At 43.1% G+C, this 17822-nt stretch overlaps 3 non-coding genes and 1 pseudogene across 3 annotated transcripts; all 4 read left to right on the plus strand.

The window, feature by feature from the left end:
• The first annotated feature begins 5928 nt into the window (after nt 1-5928).
• On the plus strand, nt 5929-6101 carry LOC141198786 (U2 spliceosomal RNA; annotated as a pseudogene).
• A 1115-nt stretch (nt 6102-7216) lies between these two features.
• LOC141198823 (U2 spliceosomal RNA) lies at nt 7217-7407 on the plus strand. The gene has a single exon (XR_012270593.1). It is a non-coding gene; the product is annotated as a U2 spliceosomal RNA (small nuclear RNA).
• Nucleotides 7408-10006: 2599 nt separating this feature from the next.
• LOC141198802 (U2 spliceosomal RNA) lies at nt 10007-10188 on the plus strand. The gene has a single exon (XR_012270585.1). It is a non-coding gene; the product is annotated as a U2 spliceosomal RNA (small nuclear RNA).
• Nucleotides 10189-11303: 1115 nt separating this feature from the next.
• Nucleotides 11304-11494, plus strand: LOC141198824 (U2 spliceosomal RNA). The gene has a single exon (XR_012270594.1). It is a non-coding gene; the product is annotated as a U2 spliceosomal RNA (small nuclear RNA).
• The last annotated feature ends 6328 nt before the right edge of the window (nt 11495-17822 follow it).

The following is a 17822-nucleotide window of genomic DNA, read 5'->3' on the forward strand; positions in this document are numbered from 1 at the left end:
GCTGTGTTTAAAGAGGTGGAGTTATGCAGATCTAAAACGCGTGGATTGCAGCAGCAGCAAGCCGAAAAGTGCAGGCATGTAAGGGATCTAGAGGTTGACAACATGTCTTCTTAACGGGAGTCCAGGAGCTCATCTCCACAAATGGACTTTTCAGGATCCTTGGGTGGCTCCGTAGTTTGAAACCAATTCTGGTTATCGCTTCTCGGCCTTTTGGCTGAGATCAGGTGCAGTGATCTAACGGTTGCTGCCTTGGTCTTGGCTGAGAGGTGCCCGGGGTACCCGGCTCCTTGGCCTGGGGGGATCGTCTCACCTTTTGGTGGGACTTCACCCCCCTGCTGCTATTAGGGAGCTGGCTTAGTCCCCGGGCAACAAGTTGCGATCCCCAGGCGAAAGGCCGAGCCCGTAGTGACGGTAAGCCTTTGCCACTTTGGTGAGATGCCTTGTTCATTTCAATTTTCCACTGGCTCCGGCCAGATCAGGAACTCGGTGCGTATCGAGGTTCCAGCAAACCATGTCGGATATGACAACCCCCGTGAGTTCTATGTACAGATTTTGAGAGATCTGTTGAACGTGAAAGATCATGATGTTTACTGCCTGCAGGAGAAGGGGCAGAGTACATATATTCTCACGTTCTCGACCAAGGTTGCCTGCCAGCACTTTTACGAATGCGTTAAGGGCCACCGCAACAGCAAGCTGTTGGACGGAGTGATTTTTACGGGTCTATATGGCGGAGTTGACGTTCCCCTTGTGGTATACATGTTTAACCCCCATGTGTCCACAGATGATATTGAGCTTTTTCTGAGCAGATATTGTACATCTGTCAGATTTACGGGGAACGTCAAAGGTCGGAGCGGTTTCTGGAATGGGAAACGACGCTTTATGGTACGCTTCAGACTTGACCCTGGGGGTGTAGAAGGCCTTATGCACCCCCCCTCCACAGTGGTGCTGGGAAGAGACCATGGCTACCTCTTCTATGATGGACAACCATTCAGGTGTCGTAGGTGTGGTGACCTTGGTCACATACAGAGCGATTGTAAGAACGAGCGGATGAGTCAGTGCCACAATTGTGGACAATGGGGTCATGCCTCAAAGGACTGTAAGAACAGTAAGACCTGCAGTGGGTGCGGAATGTCTACTCACCTGTTCAGTAATTGTCCGATGCGGACAAGGTCTCGTGGTGGCTCTCGGGCGCCTGCGGCTAGTTCCGCAGGAGTTCCTGCTGATGCCAGCAGGGTCAGCCCGGGTGACCCCAGAAAAAGCTTTGTGGACATTACTAAAGGTCAAAAACAGTCTGACTCAGTCGATGCTCAGTCGGTACCTTTGCGGAAAAACCCGGCCTCTGTAGCCGAGGTCACGCCTTTGCCTACTCCTGCAGGGGTCCAGGTTTCACCTGGTGGGGAGATGGCACCTTCTCAGAGCGGAAATGAGAGGGAACCAAAAAAGAGGCGAAAATCTGGAGCTGTTGGTACCAATCCAGATGTCCATCCAGATACCCCTGCTGATGCCAGCACAGATGTTGGACCAGATGTCTGCCCTGATGCCAGTCCAGACGGATGCCCTGATGCCAATCCAGATGGATGCCCTGATGCCAATCCAGACGGATGCCCTGATGCCAATCCAGATGGATGTCCTGATGCCAACCCAGATGGATGCCTTGATGCCAGTCCAGATGGATGTCCTGATGCCAGTCCAGATGGATGTCCTGATGCCAGTCCAGATGGATGTCCTGGAACCATTCCTGATGGATGTCCTGTTGCCTGCCTGGATGATAGAGGTCGTGCAGTGGTTGGTGAACCTGTTGCTGGTCCTGATGGTCATCCTGCTCCGGAGATGATGTCCCTTGGTGCTCCTGGAGGGTCTGCGGGTATTCCACCTGCTGCAGTGCCTGGTGAGGATCGGGTGGATTCGGAGGATCGGATGGATCTCAGCGCCAGTGGTAAGAGAAGTCGTGAAGAGGCACAGGAGGAGCATAACCTGCCTCAGATGTCCCGTAAAGTCTTTCTATCTAGTGCTGCAAAAATTCTCAGCCCAGAGGGGACTAACTTAATTGAGGATTTCACGGACTCAGATGAAACGGACAGTTTACGAACTGTGTCATCCCTTCCTTCACCTTCTCTGTCACAAATTATTGATTCAGATTCAGAGTATAATGAATCAATAAAAAACACCTAACATGGCAGAAATCCGTGCTGCCTCACTAAATGTGAGAAGCCTAAAGAGCCCTGTTAGACGGGCTGCTTTGTTTGCTTGGTTACTGACTCTGAACTTTGACATTTTTTTCCTGCAAGAATGCGGTATTGATCACGATTTGTCATACCCCAACTTAAAAATGGACTGGTCAGCAGGACCCTCTATTTGGTCAGGGTCCAATGAAAATAAAGCTGCCGGGGTTGGGATTTTATTCAAATGTCAAAATGTTAATGTTTTATCCATCACTGAAATAGTTCCAGGTCGTGCCTTATCAACTCATGTTATTTTAAATGGTTTTACCTGTCGTCTTATTAATGTTTATGCATCCCCAGAGAAAAATGAGCGTGCTTCCCTTTTTAATGTCATCCCTTTGTTTTTATCAGGTCCGTCCCCTGTGATAGTGGGAGGGGATTTTAACTGTGTCATGTTGGGGGAGGGGAGGAGTGGAGGTGATACTAATGGAAGAACAGACAAAACATCCAGTCTGTTAAAACATTTGACAACGGACCTCAAATTATTAGATGCTTGGAGAAAGTCCTACCCTACTGACACTGGGCATACATGGAGGGGTAGAGGGATGTCATCTCGTATTGATTTTATTTTTTCCTCTTCTGATGTTTTTAAACCTAGGAATGCTGGTCTAATAGAAAATATTTTTTCTGATCATGTATTATTATACAATGTATTGCAAACTCCACAGGAAGCAAAAGTTGGAAAAGGTATGTGGAAATTGAATGTGCTCTTATTAGAAGACGAACTGGTAAGGGCGGAGTTTTATGCAAAGTATGAGAGTTGGAGAAGACGGAAACACCCAAATCAGAGTATGTTGGGGTGGTGGGAGTGTGTTAAAACCCGTATTAAAGAATTTTTTATTAAAATTGGTAAAAGGAAGGCACGTGAAAAAAGGAAATGTTTTAAAGATTTTAATGTCAGGATGCAAACTCTCCATAAGCTTAAGGGGTGGGGAGTGCCTGGTGTGGATGGTGAGATTGCCAAGATCCAGACAGAAATCCAAAAATTCCTGGAACAAAAGGGTAAAGAAATTATATTTAATGCCCGTGTGAAATATTTGGAAGAGGGTGAGACCTGCTCAAGGTTCTTCTTTAAAAAAATGAGTGACAAAAAACAAGTGATTACTGAGCTAGAAGGACAATCTTCCACTGAGAGCATTTTAGAGCATACTGCTAATTTTTATAGAGATCTTTTTAGTATTAAAAATGTTGATGAACCTGCTTTTACAGAGAATCTTAATGTTTTATCCCAGTTTTTAAATAAAGATGACCAGATTTTTTTAGCTAAAGAACTTTTACCCAGTGAAATTGAAGAGACCCTTAAGAGTTTTAATAAAGGTAAGGCTCCTGGATCAGATGGCCTTCCTATTGAATTTTATCTTTGCTTTTGGGATCTAATTAAGGAGGATTTTATACAAGTAGTTTGTGAAGCCTCTAAGGCTGATTTATTACCATATTCATGGCGTAAAAGTATGATTACATTAATTTTTAAGAAAGGTGATAAATCAAAGTTGGAGAATTGGAGGCCTATTTCACTATTAAATACAGACTACAAGATTTTAGCTAAAGTTGTTGCTGGTCGTCTTAAAGCAGTTATTAAAAATGTAATTCATCCAGATCAGGTGTGTGGTGTCCCCGGGAGATCAATCTGGGAGCATCTAAACCTAATTCGTGATCTTATCTGGTTTCAAAAAGATAGAAAACAGCCACTAGCTATTTTATCTTTGGATTTTATGAAAGCGTTTGATAGGGTCTCCCACTTTTATCTTTTTAAAGTTATGGGAAAGATGGGGTTCCCTGATTCTTTTATTCAGAAAATTGCGCTTTTATACAAACAGTCATCTGCCCGGATTTTAGTCAATGGTTTTTTAACTAGAGAGGTGGAGCTTCTTTAAGGTGTTAAACAAGGTTGCCCCATGTCCCCACTTTTATTTGTCTGCTCCATTGAGCCACTGTTGTGCCTGCTGCGTCGGGACAAGGTGGTTAGGGGCATTTTTATTCCGGGTGGGGGTGGACAACAAGTTAAAGCCATTGGATATATGGATGACATATCTGTCTATGGCACTAGCTCAGCATCTATTAACAGAGCAATTCTAATTACTGAAATTTTTAGTGCTGGGTCTGGGTTTAAGTTGAATATAAATAAATGTGACTGTATGATTATGGGTCAATGGGAGTCAGATCCGCCTAGGGTTCCCACACAAACAGTAGGAATCAAGATCCTGGGTGTCTTGTTTAATCCTGCTAATGATGGTATTGAAAACTGGGATTTGGTTTTGAATAAATTAAATCAGAAGATCTCTTTATGGCAAACTCGAAAACTAACAATGGAGGGCAAGATTCTTGTAATTAAAATGGTTTTGCTTCCTATCATTTTGTATGCCGCTATGGTTTTTCCCCCTAATTCTCTGTATCTTAAAAGACTTATGAAGCCCATGTTTTATTTTCTGTGGGGATCCAAAATGGAGAAATTGAGGAGGGAGGTGGTATGTAAAAGCAAGAAAAATGGGGGTAAAGGGTTCCCTGATTTAAAATTGTTTTTATTTATCAAGTTTTTTGTATTTTGTTGCAAAAGCTTGAATAATGTTGGGGCTTTCTCTTGTTTTCTTAGATATACAACTGGGTTTCTTTTCCGAAAGTTGAACTTCAGTATGACTGTTAATTGTCCTTTTCTCTTATCTCCCCCTAAGCATTACAAGATCTTGGAGAAGGTCATTTCAGAATATGATCTGACCCAAGTTGATCGTCAGCTTTTATTTGATCAACGTAAGTTAACAGTTATTTGTAAGGGACATGAGGAGATGGAGGATGTGTCTAATTTTTCCATCTCCAGGTGCCGCCTAGTGTGGAACAACGTGGCCTGTCCTGCACTTAGCAACTCACAAAAGGATTTAGCTTGGCAGGTTGTTCACCAATGTCTCCCTACGAGAGCTTTTCAGCATCATAGGGGGCTGGTGGCTAGTGCTAGATGTCCCAGAGAAAGATGCGCCCCAAACGAGTCAGTGTTTCATTTACTGTGGGATTGCCCCTACGCACAAGAGCTATGGCAGACGGTGGGCACCCTCCTAAAATGGATATGTGGTATACAAACCCTTAATTGTGACATTATAATATATGGGATAATTAATTGCCCAACCATGAAACAAGCACGAGTCGCATGGCTTATAATAAACTGTTTAAAAGAAGCTTTATGGAAAGTGCGCAATATATTATTGTTTAAACGTGAATTTATTCCTGTCAAAGATTGTATTGGGCTTGCTCTTTGTGAAATGTTTACATACTACCTGAGAGATTGTAAAAAGATGGGAATCAATGAAGCAAAAAAGCTATGGTGTTTGCAAATTTGGAATATGTATTTATTTATGTAAATTATATGCAAAACTGTGTTTTATGCTTTTTATGCTTTTAAGTGCATTTTAATTCTGACTCTGTATTAGTTTTATGTCATATTTTATTCCAGTATTTGTGATTTGTTTCAAATATTGTATCGGATATGTTCTTTGTGAAAAGTTTTCATACTACCTGATTGTAACAAGATAAAGTTAAAAAGCTATGGTGTTTGCATTTGACATATGTATTTATTTATGCAAATTATATGCAAAACTGTGTTTTATGATTTTTATGCTTTTATGCGCTTTTTAAATCTGACCTTGTATTTGTTTTATGTCATATTTTATTCAAGTCTTTGTGATTTGTTTGTAATTTATGATGTATGTCTGATTTAAATAAAGCTTGTTTGAAAACGGATCTGTTCTTATCAGTTTAATATCTGATACGTCCCCTATCTGGGGACCATATATTAAATGGATTTTTAGAACAGGGAGATGGAAAAAGAGCTTGCTCTGTCCACTCCACGCATTGACCTGGTATTGCAGTATCTCCAGGACCGGTGCACCCCTTCTTTAATGCAGTTTCTAAAATCAGAAAGAATTGAATTCAATGTTTTTTGTTCATTTTGCTTGTTTGTCGGATTTTGGGATGGACTCTTTGGCTTTGCTTTTCTTCTCCTCATTGGATTTTTCATGTTCAAAGTTGCAGAAGCCAGATTACAAGCTCATTTTGGTTCAACTTCAGCAACTGTGCATTGCATTGCCATGTAATGTGATGCAATGCTATCTTTCTAGCTCTCCCTTTTTACTTCCTTTTGGATAAACAGACATATTAGGCAAGCATTTTGGAGCTTTCACCTAAATAACTACAGGTGGTGAGATAAGCTGCACAATATAATTGACCTTTCAGTATATTGTTGCACACACACCATCTATTTAGCAAATGCCCTTGTTATCAACAGCAGCCTTTTAAACTCACCTGAGCTAACAGGTATGTGCGCTGGTTACTCTGCTGCGCTTAAAATTTCTTTTTTGGTTTGCTACAATGCCTTTTCTGAAACGTTGTCTCCTTCTGCTGGAACACTGACTTTTTTCATTTAATGCCTGCAGACTATAAAAGAGAACCCAACCCAAAAAGTTTGGTTGATTAGTCTGTGGCATTCTGTTAAACTGTTGCTTATGGCGGTCTCTGTGAGCTTCTCAGCGACATTCAGCCAGCCAGGTATCCTGCCTGCAGTAGATGGAATGTGGCAATGGAACGCTGGCTGCGCGTGTCATAATAGGCTCTGAGCCTTTATATACCTGTGCACAGCAGCAGCCACCTTCAGTCTGCTGCTGGACAGCCAGCAGCAGCAGCAGCAGGAGAGGTATGTAATCAGGAGCCCTCCTGCTAAGGGTAGACAGCTGCTCGTTCCACCCCACCCCCCGCCTTAATTGGTTCTCCTCCCTTCCAACGGTGTTGAGGCGGGTGGGAACAGCAGGGGGTGAAGGTGCTGTGTTTAAAGAGGTGGAGTTATGCAGATCTAAAACGCGTGGATTGCAGCAGCAGCAAGCCGAAAAGTGCAGGCATGTAAGGGATCTAGAGGTTGACAAAATGTCTTCTTAACGGGAGTTCAGGAGCTCATCTCCACAAATGGACTTTTCAGGATCCTTGGGTGGCTCCGTAGTTTGAAACCAATTCTGGTTATCGCTTCTCGGCCTTTTGGCTAAGATCAAGTGTAGTATCTGTTCTTATCAGTTTAATATCTGATACGTCCCCTATCTGGGGACCATATATTAAATGGATTTTTAGAACAGGGAGATGGAAAAAGAGCTTGCTCTGTCCACTCCACGCATTGACCTGGTATTGCAGTATCTCCAGGACCGGTGCACCCCTTCTTTAATGCAGTTTCTAAAATCAGAAAGAATTGAATTCAATGTTTTTTGTTCATTTTGCTTGTTTGTCGGATTTTGGGATGGACTCTTTGGCTTTGCTTTTCTTCTCCTCATTGGATTTTTCATGTTCAAAGTTGCAGAAGCCAGATTACAAGCTCATTTTGGTTCAACTTCAGCAACTGTGCATTGCATTGCCATGTAATGTGATGCAATGCTATCTTTCTAGCTCTCCCTTTTTACTTCCTTTTGGATAAACAGACATATTAGGCAAGCATTTTGGAGCTTTCACCTAAATAACTACAGGTGGTGAGATAAGCTGCACAATATAATTGACCTTTCAGTATATTGTTGCACACACACCATCTATTTAGCAAATGCCCTTGTTATCAACAGCAGCCTTTTAAACTCACCTGAGCTAACAGGTATGTGCGCTGGTTACTCTGCTGCGCTTAAAATTTCTTTTTTGGTTTGCTACAATGCCTTTTCTGAAACGTTGTCTCCTTCTGCTGGAACACTGACTTCTTTCATTTAATGCCTGCAGACTATAAAAGAGAACCCAACCCAAAAAGTTTGGTTGATTAGTCTGTGGCATTCTGTTAAACTGTTGCTTATGGCGGTCTCGGTGAGCTTCTCAGCGACATTCAGCCAGCCAGGTATCCTGCCTGCAGTAGATGGAATGTGGCAATGGAACGCTGGCTGCGCGTGTCATAATAGGCTCTGAGCCTTTATATACCTGTGCACAGCAGCAGCCACCTTCAGTCTGCTGCTGGACAGCCAGCAGCAGCAGCAGCAGGAGAGGTATGTAATCAGGAGCCCTCCTGCTAAGGGTAGACAGCTGCTCGTTCCACCCCACCCCCCGCCTTAATTGGTTCTCCTCCCTTCCAACGGTGTTGAGGCGGGTGGGAACAGCAGGGGGTGAAGGTGCTGTGTTTAAAGAGGTGGAGTTATGCAGATCTAAAACGCGTGGATTGCAGCAGCAGCAAGCCGAAAAGTGCAGGCATGTAAGGGATCTAGAGGTTGACAACATGTCTTCTTAACGGGAGTCCAGGAGCTCATCTCCACAAATGGACTTTTCAGGATCCTTGGGTGGCTCCGTAGTTTGAAACCAATTCTGGTTATCGCTTCTCGGCCTTTTGGCTAAGATCAAGTGCAGTGATTTAGCGATTGCTGCCTTGGTTTTGGTTGGAGGTGTCTGGGGTAACTGGCTCGTCGGCCTTGGGGGATCGTCCTTACTTAATTGTGGGGACTTCACCCCCTTGCTGCTATAGGCGTGTCGGCTTAGTCCCCAGACAACGGGAAGCGATCATACTCGCTCCTTCTGTGTGTTGGAGTGGAGATTACGCTAATTCTGTTGGAGAATCATGGCAACAGAGGCGGAGTTGTGGCCGAAGTTGGAGGTTCCAGAACATGCACGTGTGGAGACCGCTTTCCGGATTTTTGTCCGGAGAGACTGTCAGAAGGTTAAGGACTTTCGGTTTATTATGAAGGAGATCATCTTGGGTGTCGCAAAGGTGAAAAAAGAAGACATCGTGGCAGTTATGGATTATCCCCAAAAGGGTGTCTATGACGTGTTTTTTGAGTCTAGGAAGATTTTGGAGAACTATATGGATTCTTTTGATGAATTGAGACATGAGAAGTTTGTTGGAATTCGGTTTCAACGTCACGTATTTAGTAGTGAAAAGATGGTGACAGTGAAGATGTTTTCACCACTGGTTCCAGAAGAGGACATTGTCACGTTTTTGAGTGGTTTTGCCAAGTCTGTAGTATCAAAAGGTAAAGTAATGAATGAATTCGGAGTATGGACGGGAAAGTGGAAATTTTTTGTGGAATTTAACATGAACAAGGATAGGAGTTTTTCCTACCCGCCTCAAAGGTTTAAGCTTGGTAAAGTAAGTGGGAATTTATTCTTTAATGGGATGGATTCCTTTTGTTCAATTTGTGAGGTATATGGTCATAAACGTGAAGACTGTACTGCAGAAAAGTGTTGGAAGTGTAAAGCGGAAGGACATGTTTCTAAATCATGTCCAGTAGAAAGGAATAAGTGTAACCTGTGTATGGAAATTGGGCATAGGTTTAAGGAATGCCCAAAGAGAAAGAGTAATAAGGAGAAGATGGAAAGTGCAAAGGCGGAAAAGAAAGAAAAAAAGAAGACGGTAGAGGTTCAGAGGCAAACAGAAGAGGAGGAAGCTGATAAAGAAATGGACAAAGTTAAAAAAGGAATTGCGGAAATGAAGGGAAGTGGTGTGTGTTTTGAAGCTTTTTTTCCAAAGGTAATCGCAAGTGTGAAGGCAAATAAAGAGAGGTTTTTTGAAACCTATAAGGTGGGAAGGACATGGATAGATTATGTGAATACAAACTTTGAATCTTTCTCGCAAGAGAAAGGACTGTTGGAGTATCTAACATATTTTGCGTTGAAGGGAGGAATGCAGTAATGTGTTTTGTTTCCTTCCTCTATATATTATGTGTCTGAGAGGAAATACTGGTTGTTGTTTTGTTTTTTTTGTATATGCATTAAATAATGTTTTTTTGTTTTAAAATGACACGATGATGGATTTGGTCCATCACCGTTTTCAGAAGTATGGAATCGAGATGGTACTTGTAATCTGAGTGTTATGGAAAAAAAAAAAAAATCTGTTCTTATCAGTTTAATATCTGATACGTCCCCTATCTGGGGACCATATATTAAATGGATTTTTAGAACAGGGAGATGGAAAAAGAGCTTGCTCTGTCCACTCCACGCATTGACCTGGTATTGCAGTATCTCCAGGACCGGTGCACCCCTTCTTTAATGCAGTTTCTAAAATCAGAAAGAATTGAATTCAATGTTTTTTGTTCATTTTGCTTGTTTGTCGGATTTTGGGATGGACTCTTTGGCTTTGCTTTTCTTCTCCTCATTGGATTTTTCATGTTCAAAGTTGCAGAAGCCAGATTACAAGCTCATTTTGGTTCAACTTCAGCAACTGTGCATTGCATTGCCATGTAATGTGATGCAATGCTATCTTTCTAGCTCTCCCTTTTTACTTCCTTTTGGATAAACAGACATATTAGGCAAGCATTTTGGAGCTTTCACCTAAATAACTACAGGTGGTGAGATAAGCTGCACAATATAATTGACCTTTCAGTATATTGTTGCACACACACCATCTATTTAGCAAATGCCCTTGTTATCAACAGCAGCCTTTTAAACTCACCTGAGCTAACAGGTATGTGCGCTGGTTACTCTGCTGCGCTTAAAATTTCTTTTTTGGTTTGCTACAATGCCTTTTCTGAAACGTTGTCTCCTTCTGCTGGAACACTGACTTCTTTCATTTAATGCCCGCAGACTATAAAAGAGAACCCAACCCAAAAAGTTTGGTTGATTAGTCTGTGGCATTCTGTTAAACTGTTGCTTATGGCGGTCTCTGTGAGCTTCTCAGCGACATTCAGCCAGCCAGGTATCCTGCCTGCAGTAGATGGAATGTGGCAATGGAACGCTGGCTGCGCGTGTCATAATAGGCTCTGAGCCTTTATATACCTGTGCACAGCAGCAGCCACCTTCAGTCTACTGCTGGACAGCCAGCAGCAGCAGCAGCAGGAGAGGTATGTAATCAGGAGCCCTCCTGCTAAGGGTAGACAGCTGCTCGTTCCACCCCACCCCCCGCCTTAATTGGTTCTCCTCCCTTCCAACGGTGTTGAGGCGGGTGGGAACAGCAGGGGGTGAAGGTGCTGTGCTTAAAGAGGTGGAGTTATGCAGATCTAAAACGCGTGGATTGCAGCAGCAGCAAGCCGAAAAGTGCAGGCATGTAAGGGATCTAGAGGTTGACAACATGTCTTCTTAACGGGAGTCCAGGAGCTCATCTCCACAAATGGACTTTTCAGGATCCTTGGGTGGCTCCGTAGTTTGAAACCAATTCTGGTTATCGCTTCTCGGCCTTTTGGCTAAGATCAAGTGTAGTATCTGTTCTTATCAGTTTAATATCTGATACGTCCCCTATCTGGGGACCATATATTAAATGGATTTTTAGAACAGGGAGATGGAAAAAGAGCTTGCTCTGTCCACTCCACGCATTGACCTGGTATTGCAGTATCTCCAGGACCGGTGCACCCCTTCTTTAACCCCTTAATAACATCTGACGTACTAATACGCGTCTGTGCCCTGGGACTTAAGAGCCAGACCCGTATTAGTACGTCATCGCGATCGCGCCCGCACACAGGCTGTGCGGGCGCGATCGCCGCCGGGTGTCAGCTGATTGTCACAGCTGACACCCGGTACTATGTGCAGGGAGCGGTCACGCACCGCTCCCAGCACATTAACCCCCGCGATGCTGCGATCGAAGTCGATCGAAGTCGATCGCGGCATTGCGGGGGCAAGGGGAGGTGATCGGCGATACTCACCTCCTCTTCCGGCTTCCAGCGCAGTCTGCAAAGGCTTCCCGGGTGTTGCCATGACGACCCGATGTCGTCATGACAACATCCGGGTCACCAGAGAGCAGGAAGATTGCTTGGACATGCGCAGTGCATCTCCAAGCAATCTTCACACTGTGCACTTCTGACAGCCTTCATGGCATAGGGATGGTGCTCCATTCCTGTGCCATGCAGGCGATCAGAAAAAAAAAAGTGAAAGTCCCAGAGTGGGACAAAGTAATAAAGTGTATAAACTGTGTGAAAGTGGAAAAAAAAAAAAAAAAAAAATGTGCAAAAATATTATAAAAAAATAAAAAAAATAATACACCAAAAATAAAAATATAATGTACCCATCAATAAATATTATTATAAAAAAAATAAAAAAAAAACAATAAAAGTACACATATTTGGTATCGCCGCGTCCGGAACAACCTGACCTATAAAACTGTCCCACTAGTTAACCCCTTCAGTGAACACGGTAAAAAAAAAAAAAAAAAAACCAAGCAAAAAACAATGCTTTATCACCATACCGCCAAACAAAAAGTGGAATAACACGCGATCAAAAAGACGTATATAAATAGAAATGATACCGCTGAAAACGGCATCTCGTCCTGCAAAAAACAAGCCGCCATATAGCTCCACCAGCTGAAAAATAAAAAAGTTATAGCTCTCATAATAAAGCGATACTAAAAAATATTTATTTCTATAAAATAGCTTTTATTGTGTATAAGCGCCAAAACATAGAAAAATGATACAAATGTGGTACCGCTGTAAACGTACTGACCCGAAGAGTAAAGCTGCCTTATCAATTTTACCACACGCGGAACAGAATAAAAAAAAAAAAAAAAAAACAATTCCTGAATTGTTGGTTTTTGTTTATTCTGCCTCCCAAAAATCGGAATAGAAAGCGATCAAAAAATGTCACGTGCCTGAAAATGGCACCAATAACAACGTCAAGTCATCCCGCAAAAAACGAGCCGTCACATGACTGTCTGCCAAAATCTGGAAAAATTATAGCTCTCAAAATATGGCGATGCAAAAACTAGATTTTACAAAAAATGCGTCTTTTAGTGTGTGACAGCTGTCAGTCATAAAAACCCCATATGATTCTGGCATTGCTGTAATCACACCGACCCGAAGAATAAAGTCGTCTAATCACTTATACCGCACAAAGAACGGCGTCAAAAATAAACTCTTGAGTTAGGATTGGGCTAGGGTTAGGGCTGGGTTTGGGGCTAGGGTTGTGCTGGGGCTAGGGTTGTGCTGGGGCTAGGGTTGTGCTGGGGCTAGGGTTGTGCTAGGGTTAGGGCTGGGGTTGGGATTTTTTTCAAAAGTAAGAAAAAAAGATGACGATATGGCGACTAGTGTTGAGAGCAAGTGCTCGCTACTTGAGTTTGCATCGGGTGCTCTGGTATGCATTTAGTATCGTGGGTATTTGAGTGACATGCTCGAGTCTCTGCCCCATATGCTTCGCGGCCAAAAAACTTTACGGGGATTGCCTGCCATGCACGAGCGATCCCCGCATGTTTTTTTTTGGGTGTCTAATAACCGTGAAACATGCGGAGCAGGGACTCGAGCATGTCACTCGAGCACACGCTGTACATGGTGCATACCTGAGTACCCGATGCAAACTCAAGTAGCGAGCACTTGCGCTCAAGAATAATGAAAACTTATTCAATATGATGACCTAATGTAAACAAATAATGTGCCGTACCTCTGGGTTCAAAATGTTCACTATACACCTTAATAAAATCTTTGAGGGGTATAGTTTCCAAAATGGGGACACTTGTGGGGGAGCTCCACTGTTTAGGCACATCACGGGCTCTCCAAACGCGACATGGTGTCCGCTAACAAATTGAATGGAAAATCGGCTCAAATTGTTAGCGGACGCCATGTTGCGTTTGGAGAGCCCCTGTGTGTCCAAACATTGGAGCTCCCCCACAAGTGACCCCATTTTGGAAACTAGACCCCCCAAGGCACCTATCTAGATGCATAGTGAGCACTTAGAACCCCCAGGTGCTTCACAAATTGATTCGTAAAAATGAAAAAGTGAAAATAAAACACTTTTTCATTTTTATGAATCAATTTGTGAAGCACCTGGGGTTCCAAGTGCTCACTATGAATCTAGATAGGTGCCTTGGGGGGTCTAGTTTCCAAAATGGGGTCACTTGTGGGGGAGCTCCAATGTTTGGGCACACAGGGACTCTCTAAATGCAACATGGTATCCGCTAACAAATTGAATGGAAAATCGGCTCAAATTGTTAGCGGACACCACATTGCGTTTGGAGAGCCCCTCTGTGCCCAAACTTTGGAGCTCCCCCACAAGTGACCCCATTTTGGAAACTAGACCCCCCAAGGCACCTTTCTAGATGCATAGTGAGCACTTGGAACCCCCAGGTGCTTCACAAATTGATTCATAAAAATGAAAAAGTGAAAAAAAAAACACTTTTTCATTTTTATGAATCAATTTGTGAAGCACCTGGGGTTCCAAGTGCTCACTATGAATCTAGAAAGGTGCCTTGGGGGGTCTAGTTTCCAAAATGGGGTCACTTGTGGGGGAGCTCCAATGTTTCGGCACACAGGGACTCTCTAAATGCAACATGGTATCCGCTAACAAATTGAATGGAAAATCGGCTCAAATTGTTAGCGGACACCACATTGCGTTTGGAGAGCCCCTCTGTGCCCAAACTTTGGAGCTCCCCCACAAGTGACCCCATTTTGGAAACTAGACCCCCCAAGGCACCTTTCTAGATGCATAGTGAGCACTTGGAACCCCCAGGTGCTTCACAAATTGATTCGTAAAAATGAAAAAGTGAAAAAAAAAACACTTTTTCATTTTTATGAATCAATTTGTGAAGCACCTGGGGTTCCAAGTGCTCACTATGAATCTAGATAGGTGCCTTGGGGGGTCTAGTTTCCAAAATTGGGTCACTTGTGGGGGAGCTCCAATGTTTGGGCACACAGGGACTCTCTAAATGCAACATGGTATCCGCTAACAAATTGAATGGAAAATCGGCTCAAATTGTTAGCGGACACCACATTGCGTTTGGAAAGCCCCTCTGTGCCCAAACTTTGGAGCTCCCCCACAAGTGACCCCATTTTGGAAACTAGACCCCCCAAGGCACCTTTCTAGATGCATAGTGAGCACTTGGAACCCCCAGGTGCTTCACAAATTAATTCGTAAAAATGAAAAAGTGAAAAAAAAAACACTTTTTCATTTTTATGAATCAATTTGTGAAGCACCTGGGGTTCCAAGTGCTCACTATGAATCTAGATAGGTGCCTTGGGGGGTCTAGTTTCCAAAATGGGGTCACTTGTGGGGGAGCTCCAATGTTTGGGCACACAGGGACTCTCCAAATGCAACATGATATCCGCTAACAAATTGTCGGCTCAAATTGTTAGCGGATATCATGTTGCATTTGGAGAGTCCCTGTGTGCCCAAACATTGGAGCTCCTCCACAAGTGACCCCATTTTGGAAACTAGACCCCCCAAGGCACCTATCTAGATGCATAGTGAGCACTTGGAACCCCTAGGTGCTTCACAAATTAATTCGCAAAAATGAAAAAGTGTTTTTTTTTTTCACTTTTTCATTATTACGAATCAATTTGTGAAGCACCTGGGGGTTCCAAGTGCTCACTATGCATCTAGAAAGGTGCCTTGGGGGGTCTAGTTTCCAAAATGGGGTCACTTGTGGGGAAGCTCCAAAGTTTGGGCACAGAGGGGCTCTCCAAACGCAATGTGGCGTCCGCTAACAATTTGAGCCGATTTTCCATTCAATTTGTTAGCGGATACCATGTTGCATTTAGAGAGTCCCTGTGTGCCCAAACATTGGAGCTCCCCCACAAGTGACCCCATTTTGGAAACTAGACCCCCCAAGGCACCTATCTAGATGCATAGTAAGCACTTGGAACCCCTAGGTGCTTCACAAATTGATTCGTAAAAATGAAAAAGTGTTTTTTTTTTCACTTTTTCATTATTACGAATCAATTTGTGAAGCACCTGGGGGTTCCAAGTGCTCACTATGCATCTAGAAAGGTGCCTTGGGGGGTTTAGTTTCCAAAATGGGGTCACTTGTGGGGGAGCTCCAAAGTTTGGGCACAGAGGGGCTCTCCAAACGCAATGTGGCGTCCGCTAACAATTTGAGCCGATTTTCCATTCAATTTGTTAGCGGATACCATGTTGCATTTAGAGAGTCCCTGTGTGCCCAAACATTGGAGCTCCCCCACAAGTGACCCCATTTTGGAAACTAGACCCCCCAAGGCACCTATCTAGATGCATAGTGAGCACTTGGAACCCCTAGGTGCTTCACAAATTGATTCGTAAAAATGAAAAAGTGTTTTTTTTTTCACTTTTTCATTATTACGAATCAATTTGTGAAGCACCTGGTTTCCAAGTGCTCATTATGCATCTAGAAAGGTGCCTTGGGGGGTCTAGTTTCCAAAATGGGGTCACTTGTGGGGGAGCTCCAAAGTTTGGGCACAGAGAAGCTCTCCAAACGCAATGTGGTGTCCGCTAACAATTTGAGCCGATTTTCCATTCAATTTGTTAGCGGACACCATGTTGCATTTAGAGAGCCGCTGTGTGCCCAAATATTGGAGCTCCCCCACAAGTGACCCCATTTTGGAAACTAGACCACCCAAGGCACCTTTCTAGATGCATAGTGAGCACTTGGAACCCTCAGGTGCTTCACAAATTGATTCATACAAATGAAAAAGTGTTTTTTTTTTCACTTTTTCATTGTTACGAATCAATTTGTGAAGCACCTGGGGGTTCCAAGTGCTCACTATGCATCTAGATAGGTGCCTTGGGGGGTCTAGTTTCCAAAATGGGGTCACTTGTGGGGGAGCTCCAATGTTTGGGCACACAGTGACTCTCTAAATGCAACATGGTGTCCTCTAACAAATTTAACGGAAAATCGGCTCAAATTGTTAGCGACACCATATTGCGTTTGGAGAGCCGCTGTGTGCCCAAACATTGGAGCTCCCCCACAAGTGACCCCATTTTGGAAACTAGACCCCCCAAGGCACCTATCTAGATGCATTGTGAGCACTTGGAACACTCAGGTGCTTCACAAATTGATTCATAAAAATGAAAAAGTGTTTTTTTTTTTCACTTTTTCATTGTTACGAATCAATTTGTGAAGCACCTGGGGGTTCCAAGTGCTCACTATGCATCTAGAAAGGTGCCTTGGGGGGTCTAGTTTCCAAAATGGGGTCACTTGTGGGGGAGCTCCAAAGTTTGGGCACACATGGGCTCTCCAAACACAACATGGCGTCCGCTAATTATTCAAGCAAATTTTACAATCAAAAAGTCAAATAGCGCTCCTTCCCTTCCGAGCCCTGCCGTGCGCCCAAACAGTATTTTTTCCCCAAATATTGGGTATCTGCGTGCCCAGGGGAAATTGCACAACAAATTTTGGGGTCCATTTTTTCTTGTTACCCCTGTGAAAATAAAAAAAATTGGGTCTAAATTAACATTTTTGTGAAAAAAGTTAAATGTTCATTTTTTTCTTCCACATTCAAAAAATTCCTGTGAAGCACCTGAAGGGTTAATAAAGTTCTTGAATGTGGTTTTGAGCACCTTGAGGGGTGCAGTTTTTAGAATGGTGTCACTTTTGGGTATTTTCTGTCATAAAGACCTCTCAAAGTGACTTCAAATGTGATGTGGTCCCTAAAAAAATGGTTTTGTAAATTTTGTTGGAAAAATGAGAAATCGCTGGTCAACTTTTAACCCTTATAGCTCCCTAACAAAAAAAAATTTTGGTTCCAAAATTGTGCTGATGTAAAGTATACATGTGGGAAATGTTATTTATTAACTCTTTTGTGTGACATATCGCTCTGATTTCAGGGCTTAAAAATTCAAATTTTGAAAATTGCAAAATTTTCAAAATTTTCGCCAAATTTCCGTTTTTTTCACAAATAAACGCAAGTGATATCGAAGAAATTTTTCCACAATCATGAAGTACAATATGTCACGAAAAAACAATCTCAGAATCAGGGGGATCCGTTGAAGCGTTCGAGAGTAATTACCTCA

The sequence above is a fragment of the Phyllobates terribilis genome, unplaced genomic scaffold (genome assembly GCF_046119375.1).
Source record: "Phyllobates terribilis strain yellow unplaced genomic scaffold, ASM4611937v1 Scaffold_106__1_contigs__length_5700502, whole genome shotgun sequence".
NCBI lineage: Eukaryota > Metazoa > Chordata > Amphibia > Anura > Dendrobatidae > Phyllobates > Phyllobates terribilis.